At 53.5% G+C, this 14685-nt stretch overlaps 1 protein-coding gene across 1 annotated transcript in view; it reads left to right on the top strand.

The window, feature by feature from the left end:
• Positions 1–2614: 2614 nt before the first annotated feature.
• The window catches only part of SHANK2 (SH3 and multiple ankyrin repeat domains 2), a 698541-nt gene continuing 686470 nt past the window's right edge, over positions 2615–14685 (top strand). Inside the window, exon 1 of the mRNA XM_069066555.1 lies at positions 2615–3372. The gene's annotated coding sequence lies outside the window, so the exon portion shown is untranslated. The remainder of the gene's footprint in view (positions 3373–14685) is intronic.

Genomic DNA, 14685 nt, shown 5'->3' with positions numbered 1-14685 from the left:
GAGGGAGGGAGGTGCCTCGGCTGTGGAAGGCGGGGGTGGAGGTGGGAGATCCATGCCCACAGCTCCAGGGAAGGTGGGGCGGAGGGCGGTCTCCCCGAGTTACCACAACACACGGAAGAGACCAGCGATCAGATCAGCGGTTTGGAGCTGGTGCGCTCCCAGGGGCATTGGTGGGAAGGAGCCGGAGCGCAGGGTCTGAGCAGGGGGTGTGGGTTTGGCCTGCAGGTTGAGCGTTCCGGGTAGAAGCAGTGGCTGGCGCAGTGTCTTCTCTAGGGCCGTGACTTGGTCAGAGCCACTGGGCAGCGAGGGAATCCGTAAGGTCACTCAGTGGTCCGGCTTCGCAGCCACTGGAATACTGGCGAGGACTTCTGACCTTCGCTCCCGCATCCCGCTCCCACCCTTCGCTCTAGGACTGAGCTGGGGCATCCAGAGGAAAGCTAGTGAGCGGCCCCACTCAAGGGTGGACTCCTAGGGACAGCCAAGCGGCGTACTGGACGCCTCTCTAGGATTCTGTCCACTTCGAGCTTGCTGTTACGGAATCTCGCAGCCACACACGTCTCGGCTTTGCACTCAAACGGGACTGCATGAGTCCCTTGGGCTGCTGTCGGAGAGCGCTCGGGTCCAAACACCCATCCCACCCTGGCAAACGTAGGCTTCAGACTTTCTAACACCGCCCCCCCCCCAAAAAAAGCTACCTGAGCAGCGACTCCTGGCTTTGAAGTCTCCCCCCAACCCTCTACTGCCACCTGCGCAGCTGGAGGGAGCGCTGTCAGACGGGGCGCACGGTGAGTTGGCAGGGCTCTCGGCGGACTGTTTTCTTATGGTCCCAGATGCTCTCTGAATGTTGACTTGGCTGCTGAAATGCTAGGATCATACCCTAAACGTTTGGCTATGGCATTCTGAAGGGCAAGGTAGGACGAGGAGGCAGAGGGGGCGTCTCATCTCAAAAATAGCAAGGAAAAAACCACTGGGTCGTGCACCAACTCCATCTCACCCCCCACTTCCCGGGGCATCACGCCAGGGCTCGTCTGCCTGAGCAGACCCGGAGTGGGCTGCAGGAAGGTCGTTCCCTCCCTCCCACCTGCCACATCTGGTTACCCGTTTCATCTCCCCCTCCCAATTCAGAACCCTCTGAGGTGGAAGGATCCCCAAGCATGGGGGCTTTTTCTTCCTCTCCCTCCGAACCTCCCTTCCCCAGCTCCGCCCTCCAGGCCGGGCGAAGGGTCTGGGACGGGATTGGCGGGGGCGGGTGGGGGCCGGTGGGGGCGGGTGGGGGCCGGTGAGTTAGCCGCTAGCCGTTTCCGGAGTCGGTTGCTACATTTTCATCGGGAACTTTTACACCTCGGTAAGCTGCTGACTCTACAAACCCGGGCTTCGTTTATTGCTGTGTTGATTGACTTATGAAAGTGATGGGAGAAAATGTCAAGAATGTTTATTAAACTTAGAAGCATGTCGTCCTTATTATTTTTTTTTCTGTTTTATTTTCCCCGGAGAACCAGTTGTTAAGCCTTTGGCAGCACGGTCTCTTGTTCTCCAGCGGGTTCTAAGCCTGTTGCTGCAGCTCCGCTTCTCTCCTGGGTCCCACGCACAGGACACCAGGTGGCGCCAGGGACTGGGGGGGGGGGGGGCGACGTCCTCGAGTCTGGCGGACTGTCGGCCTGGGACTAGGACGCGACTGTGGTCACTACACCCCGGCCTCGAAGGCCCTGATCCCCCCGGGGTCCGGAGGCTTTTTCCCGCTGGGCTTGGCGGCGCGCGATACCGTCCTGTGGATGTCTGAGCTGGCCCTAGGTCCGGGAAGCGCTTCTGTGGGCAGTCCCAGGGGAGGTGGAGGAGGAGGGGGGTGCCGCGGAGACCTCCAGGAGGCCCAGAGCTGCCCGAGATGGGGCGCGGGCCTGGGCTCCGCCCCTGGTCCTGAGCCCCCTCCCCGGGGGGCTAGAGCTGGGGTCGGCCCTGGGGTGAAGGTCAGCTCGCTGTCCTAGGCCGGACATTCCTCCACCCCCAGCTCCTCCTTCCTTCCCCTCGGCCCCCAGTGGCCCGCCCCAGCGCGCCCTGGAGGCGGCCTGGAGGTCCGCGGTCACCTGCCTTAGGTAGAAGCCTGCCTGCAGCCCCGCCCCGCCCTGCACTCCGCCCCTCCCCGCTCCCCGCCCCTAGGCTCCTGGTCCTCCCCGCCAGTCCAGCCTTTTCCACCCAGCCGCTGCTGCTGCTGCGCCCCGGGCTCTCCACAAGCCCGCCAGCCAGAGGCCAAACGCACGACTCAAGTTTCCCTGGCAACTTTCGCCTGGGAATCCCTCCCCTGGAGCGAGCCTCGGCCCCGCTGCCGTCCCAGCGCCTGGCTCCGCCGCCTCCACCTGGAAACCGGGAGACTTGGGGGGTGGGCGCGATCGCACACCTCGGGGGCAGCAGCGGCTGCGGCAGATGCAGCGCTCCCCCAGCCCCGCGCAGCGGCTGCATCTTTGATGAGGCTGGTTTGGTGAGTGCAACCTTAGCCGGCTGCAGGGCTGGCGGCCCGGCGCAGTGCTGTGCGCGGTCCTCCCTGTCCCCTGGGCCGCGCACTGCCCCTCCCCCCGCCCCGGCCGGAGCGGGTGTTAGGCGTGCGTGTGTGTGCGTGTTTGTGTGTGCGCGCATGTAAGAGTTGGGGAAGGAACTCCCCACCCACCCCTCGGAGCCCCATCTACTGTACGGCCTCGGGCTGAGTAGAAACGCCCCACTGGGTGTTTGCTTGTGAACTTGAACATCAGAGGGGGCCGGTGTGGTGCCCTGGGCTCGCCCTCTCGGGCAGTTTCTTAATTGGCCCCTGACGGGGCTGCTGATCTGCGAGAAAAGGGGCTACACCCAGCCTCCATGGGGCCCGCCTGGAAGGTCCTCGGGGACCTGGGCTGCCGAGGTCTCGAAGCCGACAGCTGTCTGCTGCTAGGGGGCCTGCTCCTCCGAGGCGAGCCCTAAATAACTGCCTTTCTGAACGGAATCGCAGCTCGTAAATTAGCTATCGCTGTGGCCTCTTTGCCTGTGTGCGCCCCCGCGAGTTTATTTTCTATTGGAGATACCTTAATGAGGTTAATCATCATCTAATTAAATTGAGCTTCGAAAGAAAAAAAGTGCCCAAGAATAATTTCCAAAGTGTCAGTTGCAAAGCTCTCACAATTAGGGGCTTAATGGTCTCAGTGCATTCAGAGATTTGGGCTGGAGATTCGGCGCGCCCCGCTGGGCAGCTCTGTAAGACGTGGAATGTGGGGGGCGGGGGCAGCGGCGGCGGAGGCGCAGGAGTTCAGGAACCTGAACTTGGCAGGGTCAGAGAAGCCGGACTGTGCACCTGCACTCACTCGGCTTACCACATCCCTCTCGATGTTTGTAGGGGTCCTGGGAGAAGGAGTAAGTGTGAAACTCACCTTCCCTGTCAGGGGTCAGGTTAGACGCAGATGAGAGACAGAGGGAGGGAGGGAGAGAGAGAGACAGAGAGAGAGAGACAGAGAGAGAGACAGAGAGAGACAGAGACAGAGAGAGAGAGACAGACAGACAGAGAGACAGACAGAGAGAGACAGACAGAGAGACAGAGAGAGAGACAGAGACAGAGAGAGAGACAGAGAGACAGAGAGAGGACAGACAGAGAGAGAAACAGAGACAGAGACAGAGAGAACTGAGGAGCTAAAACTGTATATGGGTAAGTAGTGGCAGCTCCCCTTTAAGCACAGAGGCGTGGATTAAGATCCTGTCTCTGATGATCAGGATCTGGAGGTCTGGAAGGAGCACACTGTATCCATCTTTGTGGCAGGCCTCTCTGAAGGGAGGGATTGTTGACATCTTGGATCATCTTGTTCAGCTCAGCTCCGAACTGTGCCTTACACATAGTAGGAAACCTCTTTATCACTGTGGAATTAAATTGGACACAGTCTCCTCCATAGAAAGGAAGCTGGTCCTGTATTGGAGACCCTGAGTTCAAATTACTCTCTGCAGCTGGCTTACTGCCTCTGTGACCTTGAGGACTTTGATGGGTGACCGGGTGGCCTCTGAGCACCTTCTCAGCTGTAGATCTCTGAGGCCTAAGTGGGGGATCTTTGGCCTACCTGCCCAGCCTGTCTGTGATGATGACTCTGAGGCTGAGCCCTGCACTGAATGGGCTGGGTGGCAGAGAAAAGCCTCTGCTTTCAGACTCATCCTTCTCTTGCCTGGGGTTTTGTTCATTAGTGATGTCCTGCTAATGGCAAGGAAAACTCTGGCTGAGCCATCTATCATTGACTTAGGAACCTTAGAGGCTGACTCCAGCTCTCTCATTTTATAGATGAGGAGACTGAGGCATAGAAAGATTTTTTTAAGTGGCTTGCCCAGGGTCACACAACCAGTAGGTGTCGGAGGCAGAATTTGCACTTAAGTCTTCCTCAAGGTGGTGGCCACTGACATTTAACCTGGGAAGGGAGAGTATGCCCAGGTTATATTTGCTGTAATAAGAATTACTGCTTGTTCTCCAGCTGTGCTTGGCTGTGAAAGCCCTTTGAATCTGCATGTTGAAAATAGTCACCACAGAATAGAAAACCCTCTTAGTTTTTATACATAGCTCCTGCTGCATGGGTGTCCCCCCCCCCCCCACAGTCACACTGGAATGACTTTGTTTCCTGAAGCTTCAGCAGGAACTGCCTGCCTCCTGCCTCCTGCCTCCTGCCTTCTGCCCTAGCCTCAGCCTCAGCCTTCTGCCCTAGCTCCAGCCTCAGCCTCAGCCTCAGCCTCAGCCTCCTGCCTCCTGCCCCAGCTTCAGCTTCTTTTGTTTCTCAGTGGTTCCAGGGTTTTATAAGCATTACTTATTTATTCTTGGGCTCCTAGGTCTTGAGCTGGAAGGGACCAAACCCCTCATTTACAGATAAGGAAACTGAGGTCTGAAGAGGCCAAGAGGCTGATCAAGGCAGAAGCCCTTGGACTCCCCATTCCGTGCTTTCTGCATAGCCGCAGCCTGCCACACTCTTTGCTGGTGCTTCTCCTTGGCCTCTTTCCCAGGATCATGATGTCCCAGAGCTTGTAGGATTTTGCATAGAACCCCTCAAATTCATCAGGGTCTTCTAAGACAAATCCATTCCCTCCAGGGAATTCAGTAGGAAGAAGAGATGGAGAGTAAACAGAGAAGTGTCTCCAGCCAGCTGCTTGTGTTGGGTCGGGAGCCCTGGTTGTTTTTAACCATGTAGACCCCACTCACTTCCCACAATTCCCTCACCACTGGCTGCTCCCCGTCACTTGCTCCAGACTTCCCTGGGGGGATGCAGAGGACAGTGCCAAGGCCTTTCCTCCACTGTCCCAAGTGGCTTTCCTGAGCTGGCACTTTGCCCATTAAAGGCCAGTAAGGAAATGTCTGCCAGAGAGGCTGTTTCCCTAGAGCAAAGGGGCCCAGGAGCTCCCGGGCTCCCCTTTCAGCTGTCATGCTGGATGGAATGTGATCTTTCCTCAAAGTGATCAATAATGTAGGTGGCTGAACCTGGAGGGTGGGTGGGTGGTTCTTCTGCATCCTTTCCTCTCTGGCTGACAACAAGCTTGTGAACAGGAGCCTCGGGCTTGATAGAGGGGGTTATTTGTCCATCTAGGGCCTCCTGGGGCTTGGGGATAGGCAGCTACCACCTCCCAGGGATGGGCTGGAGATGTGTTCTAGATCCATCCTTGTGACTTTGGGTGCAGTTCTCTGTGTCTCAGCTCCTGGATCCTTACTATCCAGGCTGCCTGGTGAATGTGAGGGGGCTGGGGGAAGGCTGAAGGCCTGACTCCCCACTTCTCTGCAGGGCCAGTCAGCTCTCGGGGCTCCAACAGCTCCAGCTTCTTCCTCCATCCAATGAAGGGATCAGATTCTGACTCCCAAGTCCCCTGGCCGGCTTTGACCTGAGTCAGCGATTCTATTTGGGCTTTGAGAGCTGCTGCTCCAGGGTCAGAGCAGCTGGTTGGCATGGTGAATAGTGTTAGACTCAGGAAGAGCTAAGTTCGAATCCTGACTCAGACCCCTAGCTATGTGGCCCTGGGCAAATCACCTAACCAGCCTTGGCCCCAGTTTCCTCACCTATGTAAAGGGATAATTATTAATATCCCCCTTCACAGGGCTATTGTGAGGATGCAATGGAGTAATTTAGATTAGCTTTGCAGCCTCTGAGCATTGTAGAGATGGTAGCTGTTACTAATAAGAATGTTCCTATTAATATCACGAATCATGCCAGGCCTTGGGTGTTCTCTGCCTCCTGCGGCCTCAGGAGCCACCCAGTCACCTGCTTGTCCCAGAGCCCAGATCCACAGGCAGGGCTTCAACCCGCCAAGGGGTGGAGCAGGAAGGTCGTCTTGAGCTGGGCTGAAGGAGCCAGGCCTGGGGGAACTGACCTTCCAGGGGAGCCAAGGGGCAAGTGTGGTCAGAATCAGAATGATATTTACTGATAGAGTAAGTACCAAACTACGGAAAACACTTAGGCATGGTCTCCTCTGACCCTCAAAGCAGCCCGGTGAGGCAGACACTGAAGGTGGGGCCCCCATTTTACAGATGAGGAAGCTGAGACCCAGCGTGGTCACTCCAGGAGTGGTAGAAGTGGTGGTCATCATCGTCCTGGCACAGTAATAGTTAGCCCTTACATGTCTTTAAAGTTTATGAAGCACTGCCCTCCTCGGGATCCTCGACGTAGGGGGTCGGTCTTGGGGATGTAGGCACTGTTCCTGTCACCATTTTGATGAGGATGAGGGCTGAGGGGGCTTGCCCAGGACAGATATACCCAGGCGCTGAAGCAGGATTTGAACCCGCATCTTCCCAACTTTGTCCCCCCAGCCAGCTTCTTCTAAATGTCAAACACAGGTTTCAGGCCCTGCTTTTCCTACCTCTGTGTCTGGACATTGGCCACTCTGCATCCTACCTATGCTGTGAGTGCAGCAAAATAATAATTACAATGACAATAATAAATAATTATCCTTATTGCTAGGGGTGCAGAGCGCAGAGTGCTGGGTCTAGGGTCAGGAAGACATGAGTTCAAATTTGGCTCTAGACACTTCCAAGCAGAGTGACCCTGGCCAAGTCACTTCACCCTGCTTGCCTCAGTTTCCTCACCTGTAAAATGAGCTGGAAAAGGAAATGGCAAACCCCTCCAGGGTCTCTGCCAAGAAAAGCCCACATGGGTCAGGAAGAGTGAAGAAGGGAAGGGTCAGGAAGACTGAGAATCAGCAGCAAGAACAAAACTGCTTCCATCACCCTTGTAAAAATACAGTAAGCTCCCATTGGATATCCCAATACATCTGCCCCATTGGAGGGACGTAGCACGAATGACCTCTAACCCTAAATAACCCAAAATGCAGCTTTAAAAGGGGCAAATTGAGTTTTGTGTTTTGCTGAGGCTACTCCTGAAATGCACTCGTGGTCCCCGGTGAGGGGCCGGGGCCAGGGCCCCTCATCTCCCAAGCAGGCCAGCCCCTGCTGGCTCTCTGGGCCAAGGCAAAGCTCCCCAGACTTAAGCCCTTAAAAGCCTGCTGGGGATTTGTGAGCTGCAGTGTTCTGGTTTTCAGTGCCAGTAAACATGATGGATTCTCCTCTGACAGCTGTCGATGGACTGCCAGATGTCTGAGAGAAGACAGTCAGTGCCGGGGAGACCCAGGGGCTCAGAGCGAGAGCCTCAGAGAACTCAGCCCCCCTTCCTTCTCCCCCGACCCAAAGTTTACAGATAGAGAAGCTGAGGCAGAGGGGCTGGGGGAGGATGTGCTCTGGCACTGGGTCACAGGTGTGCGGAGGTGCACATTTAGTGCCTGGTGCTCTGTGTCCCTTCAGAGGATCCACAGGGCTGTGAGGACTCTGTGGGCTCAGGCTTGAGGCCTTTTGCTGACGGTTCTGAAGGCAGAGTCAGCCTGATGTGCCTGTGGAGGCCTTGGGGGCTCTGAGCCCCCATCTCCTCTGGCTCAGAGTCCCTCTGGCGCTGCCTCTCACCCTGCTCTGTGTGTGCCTGGCCTGGCCCATGCCTCAGCCTCCCAGGGGGAGGCGTAGCACTGGAAGTCAGAGGACCTGGGTTCAGATCCTGTCTCTGATGCTTTCTACTCATGTGACCTTGGGAAACGCCTTCACGTCCTTGGCCTCTGTGCCCATCTGTACTATGGGGGACCACCGAATGCTAGTGTCTGTTCCTGTGACAGCGTCGGTCTCCCAGCGTCCACTGCAGCTTATGGAGGCTCAGGGTTTCTGGGTGAGGAGCCTGGAGGGCAAAGGTCATGCTTTGCCTCTCTTAGTGTCGCCAGCACAGCCTGTAGCAGGGGCATCACCGACGCTCACGGATGATCCGGTCTCTTGGAAGCTTCTTTTTTCAAGCAGTGATAATAGTGGGGCCTCTAGGCACAGTGGATGGTCTGCTCATGAGGGACTTGTGGGAGCCCCTGGACCAGAGGCACAGGGTGGGCAGGCAGGGCTGGGCACCCTCGCCAGGGAGAGAACAGCCCAAGAGGGCACTTTGGGATGCTTCTGGGTCTCCTGTCCTGACACTTGCCTCTGGAGGATTCTGGGCAGGGTTAGCAAGCAGAAAAGAGCCTCGGCTTGGGAGCTGAGATCTTGGCCTGCTCTGTTACTGTGTGACCTTGGGCATGTCCCATCCCTTCTGGGCCTCTGTTTCCCTATCCATGGACTCAGTGCCTCTTAAGCCATCTTCTAGCACCAGATCTGGGTGCCTACAACCCTATGATTTCAGAGGAGCTGCGAATTTTAGGACATTGGGGAGGTGGCGGGGGCAGGTTCTTTCAGGATGGAGACTGAATGAACTTTTTAACTGGGAGCTAACCATTGAGCAACTAACTTTGAGGTCTTTACCTTTCTTTGTCTTCCTGGCACCTGGCTGTATGTAGTTGTGTAATAAATGTGTGTTGAATTGTTGATTTTTGATTCAGGTGAAGGCCTGGATGCCCCCCTCCCTGCCAGCTGTGGGCATCGAGCTCTGAATGGCTGAGAAGTTACTGGTTGAGAAGTGTGCTGGGAAGGGGGGTCTCTGTGGTGTCCAGAGTTTGCTCCCCACTTGGGCTTGCCCATCTGTCTTGTGTCTCCACACCATTCCATTGGCTGCGCCTAGAACATGCGCCCCTGCTCATCTCGGCTTCTCAGGGCCCCAGCTCCCGGCACAGCACTTTCCTGCGCTCTCTAACCCACCACTTCCACTGCTGGTGCTCCTTCCCCTGCCCTCCCTTCCCTTGGGTGTTTGTGTTTGGGTCAGGTCCATTAGTGCTTAGCACAGAGTGCATTAGTCAGCCAGCATTTATCAAAGTCCTACTGTGTGCCAGAGCTGGGCGCACAGAGACCAGAGGCCCTTCCAGCTCGCTTGTCCCCACTTTGGTTTTCTGAAATTGTAAACCTGTGGTCTTTGGACCAGTTTCTGTGGCCAAGAACTCTGGAACTTATGAAAACTCCACAGAATACCTTTGGGTTCACAAACCTGATCAGGCGCTCTTGCCTTGTGTGTGTGGAGCTACATTCTTCTTTCTTCTGATCAAATACAAGGGCTGTTTACCAAAGCCAGAATGTGTGCAGTGGGCAAACAGATATTTCTAGTGACTATTGAGGCCAAGTATGGCTGAGGACAGGATTTCTGCAAGCTCTGAAAAGTGGGCCATGGCCACTGGGGTCTCGCTAAGGAGCTCCTTGAGCATGATGGGCAATGAGTGCCAGGGTCCTGGCTCCCGTTTTAGGGGTCTTTCTGGGTTTCACAGTAGCCTGTATTTTTGCTAGGGACTCGTCTCTGTCTGTAGCTGTATACATACGCATATGTGTGCATACAAACATATACACATGCATATACACACATGTAATGCAGGCAAACCTATATTTTTGCCAAGTGTTTGCCATCTACACACATGCACATGTGTATATATACATGTATGTATGTGTGTGCATGTGTCTGCCAATGAATGGAGACCCCCACACCCAAACCCCACCATAGATGTGCCCCCACTTTGGGTCACCCTGTCTGTTCCTGCTCGGGTAGGATTGGCCAGCCCTTTGGCGTCGGAGTCAGGGCTGTGAATTGGGGTCAGGATTGTCCTTCTTACCGTCTGTAAGTCTGGGGCAAATCACCGGATCAAAACCTCTCTGGGCCTCCTTAGTGTAAGTAAACTGAGGCTCACAGCCCAGAGCAGGAAAGCTTGTCATTGACTGGGGAAGGATTCAGAAAATGAGTTTTCCTGCATTCTTCCCCCTGAGGCTACCCCCGAAATCACCCCTGCTGAAGGAGGTCTCACAATGTGGTTAGGATTTTTTTCTTCAAGTTCCACTGATCCCTCAATCCTCACCTCTCTGGGACCTCCTCACCCGGCTTCAAACCTCTTCGTGATGTTGTCTTTTGAAATGTTGGATACATGTCACATCTCCTGTAGTCAGCTTATGCATCTACCTGCCCACAAGCATTTTCTAGGTGCGTGTTTCAGAAGGCACGCACACGTGCACACACAGACACACATGTACACATGCAGACATATATGTGCACACAGGCACACCTGCGTGCACACGCACACACATGCGCACACACTCTCACGCACGCACGCACACGCATGCACACACTGTCTATCTCTGGATATACTATAGCCTCTCGAGAACAGGCATCATTTCACTTTTTGCCTTTGTATTTCCTATGACTGGCAGAGTCCCGGGCACACAGTAGGCACCTGCCGAGTACCTCAGAAGGAGAGAGGGCTTGACTCTTAATTGCCTTTGAAAGCCACCAGTTTCAATGCTGCAAGAACCCTGTCCAAGCAGGCCGGGCTCCTGGGGCAGGCCATCTTCCATACTGGCCGCAGCGGGGCAGCTTAAGCTTCTTGTGCCGCCCCTCCCCCAGCTGAGACCCCTCTGAGAGCCCACGCTCCCCGACAGGCTTGCCATTGCCTTCCTTGCTACCAGCCTTTGTGGCGCTGGTCTGCCCCTCCCCAATTTGATCACAAGCTTCTTAGGGGTCTCTTCAGCTCCCCTCACCTCCTCATGCTTCTGCTCAGGCAATGGGAGCCCACCGTGTCTTTCTGGGGGACTGGCTTTGCTCCTTTCTCCCTAGGCAGTCATGGGGCCAGATTTTTTAGCTCTCGATATTATTACTTTACCTTCATTCTAAGCAAACCTATTAATCAGAGCAGGACAAATCCAGTTAATGATTCTGTTCTCTAAGGTTGTTGAAGCCAGCTGGGAAGAAAGCCTCGACCTTCCTGCTGAGGACCCAGTACTGCAGGATGCTGTTGGTGACACCGGTCCCTTCCATTACTACAATAGGATTTTTGTATGAAGGGATGGAGAAGTGCGTTCATTTGATTTGATTTTTTCCAATCTTATCTCTAGGGACTCTGTTCCGTGTGCTTTTCAGTGAATTTCTAAAGCCCTAAAGAATGAAAAACTGGAATTACCTGTTAAGAGAAGACCGGCAGCTGCCTGACAGCACCTGGCAGTCAGTCTCGCTGGCTCAAACCATTTAAAGAAAACACAGCGTGCACATTTTAGAAAACCAGGCTGAACAGTGAGGGCAGATCAGTGTAAGAAAGGCAAAGTTGGGAGGAGTGGGTGTTCCTTGGCCAAGGCTGTTTCCAGGACTTTGCTGCTCTGCTCCTGAAGTCCCTGAGTGGACGGTGCTTTTATTTTCTATCAAGTAGAATTTATTAAGTGCTTGCTGGATTCCTAATGTTGTGACAGGAATCATGCAATACTAAAGATACGGAAAAAATAGCTCTTCCCTAGAAGACACCAGGACATTCTGTGGGAAGGGTTCTGCAGAGCTGGTTAAATGAAGCATCCTTCAGGGAAGCCTTGATTTTGTCCATGTGACCATTCCATCCATCTGGGCAGGTTGCAGCCAGTCCTTCCCCTATCTTCGTGACCCTGGGGCAGACAGGGTCTGATGGTAGGCAGGACGTCCATTCTCTGGCCTGCTCTCAAAACCTGGATCCATCTTGGCTGGCCTCTCCAGAGCTGTGCTGTTTGACACCTCTAGCATTTCAGCCATACTAATGAGGATCAGTCACCCACCTGAATGACCATGGCAGAGGCTTTTCACCCCAACAGGCCTCAGTTCCTCATCTGTAAGAGGAGGGGGCAGAACTAGGTGGCCTCTAAGGCCCCTTTCAGCTACAAATCAAGGAGCCTGCTCTCTCCTGAGGCAGCAGGACCGAGCAGTCCAAGGGTTGGCCTTGGAACCAGGGAAATCCACACTTGAGTCCAACTTCTGAAATGCTCTCTCTGGACCGTATTTAACTTCTCAGGGGGTTCAGAAAATTGTCTAAAATTGTAAGTTATAAAAAGGACGTTCAGATTCTCCTGTTTCCCTCTTTGCTTCCTTCTGGCCCTGAGACTTAGGACAAATGGGAGAGTGTAAGGATATCATCTCAAGACCGGGGGGGTGCTTGAAGGAGGCCTGGCTTGGGGGCCCCAGGGCCTGGGTTTGAATCGCAGCCATTTATGGAGAGCTTTCAGATCTGCAAAACCTGGTGCCTACATCTCGCAGACAGTTAATTAGATGCCTGCTTTGTGCAGGGCTTGCACCAGGCAAAAGCCTGGTTTGAAGAAGCTGGTACTTTGAAATGTCGCACTAAAAGTCTCCATCACTGTGATCCTGAATCTTATTTTTGCTAAGTTACTAAATGTAAACTTTAAAATGTAAAAAGTGCAGTTTGTTAAACAAGCTTACAAACCAAGTCCCTAAGCATTCATTAGGCCCTTCCTGTATGCCAGGCGCTCTGCTAAGAGATGGAGATTCAGATAGAAGCAAAAGGAAAGCCAGTCCCTGGCCTCGGTGAGCCTGCATTCTGGCGTGGAAAATAACTAGTTAAGTTCAACAATGCAGCAACATTTTTGCAAGTACCTTCAACCCATGACTGCTAATGTCTCAGATTTCTGTAGACTTGAAGCCTTGCCAAATGACTTAAGACGAATCTCCTTTAATGCCCTTCCTGCTCCCCGAGCAGCCTCTGGGCTCCCCAGCCTCCTGCAGATCCCACCTCCCGAGGAGGCCCTTCCTGTGCTTTCCCTGGGCCAGACCCTCTGTTTCTCCACAGCTGTTTGAATGTTGTCTTCCCCCTTAGATTGTAACCTCCTGGAGGGCAGGGACTGTCTTTCACTTTCTTTGTCTGCCTCATAGTAGGCATTTAATGAATAGTAGAACTCTCCTGGTTCTCCTCCAGACTGGTTCAAGTAGCCCCTTCTCTCTGAAGGTCTGTAAGGGATCTAAGGTCTTCTTGCCCACTAATGGGCCTCAGGTGGGGTCCATTAAGGGAAGCTTGCTCAGGGGAGGCTTGCTTGTAGGAAGGCTTTCACACCTTTTGCTGATTTCTAATTAGGCACTGAGTCCTGTGATGCCTTCTGGCTCTGAGAAGGGTATATACACTCTGAGTTGGTGTTTTGCTTTGGGGGCTGCTTATAATAAGGATCTTGGGATTCCCTGGTGAGATTCTGAGTGGCCTGTGTTCAGAGCTCCCCGACTGCTCAGATATGAAGGCTCTCTCCATCCAGGGACGTGTGTAAAGTGTATAGGTGATTCAGGCAGTCAGAGCCCTGTCTGTTGGTCTTTATTTCTCTGCACGTATTTTTGCTGAAGTTCAGGGACCTGACTTTTTCCCTGAACTAGAGAATGTAATTAGAAATGACTGTTGACCCCTTGAACAGCTGGCTTTTCTAGCAAAGCAGATCTAAGAACCTGTGCTAGCAGTCGGGTATGCCAGTGTGATTGCCACTAAAGGTCATAGGATTTGTCTCAGACACCAGGTGCTTGGGTTTGGATTGAATCTGCTTCTATGGTGACCTCAGTGCAACCCTCACTCCTCAAGTGTTCTCCCACATTGGGAGTATTGATAGGACAAGCTCGGGACAGGCTTCTCAAGGCTGACTCCAGGGCCCCCAGACCTAGCTCAGAGACAGTATTGTCCACACTCTTGTTGGGTTATGGTTGGCACACATTCAGCATAAGATACAGAGCGCCTGTGGTGTATGTGTGGAGACCTGTGATTGGCTGATTCTTATAAACTAAAAAACAAAACAAAACAGTAATTGCTAGTACTTATATAATGTTTTAAGGACATAAAATGACTTAAATATGTCAACTCATTTGATCCTCACAAAAAAGTAGGTGCTATTATTATCTACATTTTACAGAAGAGGACACTGAGGCAGGCGGAGTTTAAGTGACTTACCCAAGTTCACACAGTAAGTGTCTGAGGCAGGATTGGGACTCAGGTCTTCCAGACTCCCAATCTGTTATCTACCATGCTACCTCACTGCTTACCTAAGACGGTTTACAGTCCCTGACATTAGTAGGTGGTGGTTATCTTAAGATGGGCTTGGCTTGGATACTAATAAATGCCCAGGAAATGACCTGGACAGAAGCTGCTATTATCTCGAGAGAGGGACGAATAAGAAAACAGTTTTGTAAAAGTTAGAAGGAAGGAAAAAACAGCCTGTTGTCTTTTTGACAAAGTTATGAACATCTGAGCAGCAGCTTTAATGAAGACTGTCAACCTGGCTTATGAATGAGGGGGACAACAAACCACTCTTAGTAAGAAAGCTCCAGGCTGGGCTTTGCCTTTGTTGCCTTTGTAGGAGATGGGGAGGAGGAATCACCTGGGTGGCAGAGGAGAGGGGCCTTGGTTCATCCTTCAGCTTTCCATCCATCCATCCATCCATCCATCCATCCATCCATCCATCCATCCATCCATCCATCCATCCACCCATCCAGCCATCTATCCATCCATCTATCC

The sequence above is a fragment of the Petaurus breviceps genome, unplaced genomic scaffold (genome assembly GCF_028583685.1).
Source record: "Petaurus breviceps papuanus isolate PSGF00001 unplaced genomic scaffold, PetGlider_PUasm1.0 90721, whole genome shotgun sequence".
Lineage (NCBI taxonomy): Eukaryota > Metazoa > Chordata > Mammalia > Diprotodontia > Petauridae > Petaurus > Petaurus breviceps.
The sequence above is the reverse complement of the archived record's forward strand: the minus strand, read 5'-3'. Positions and strand labels throughout refer to the sequence as shown.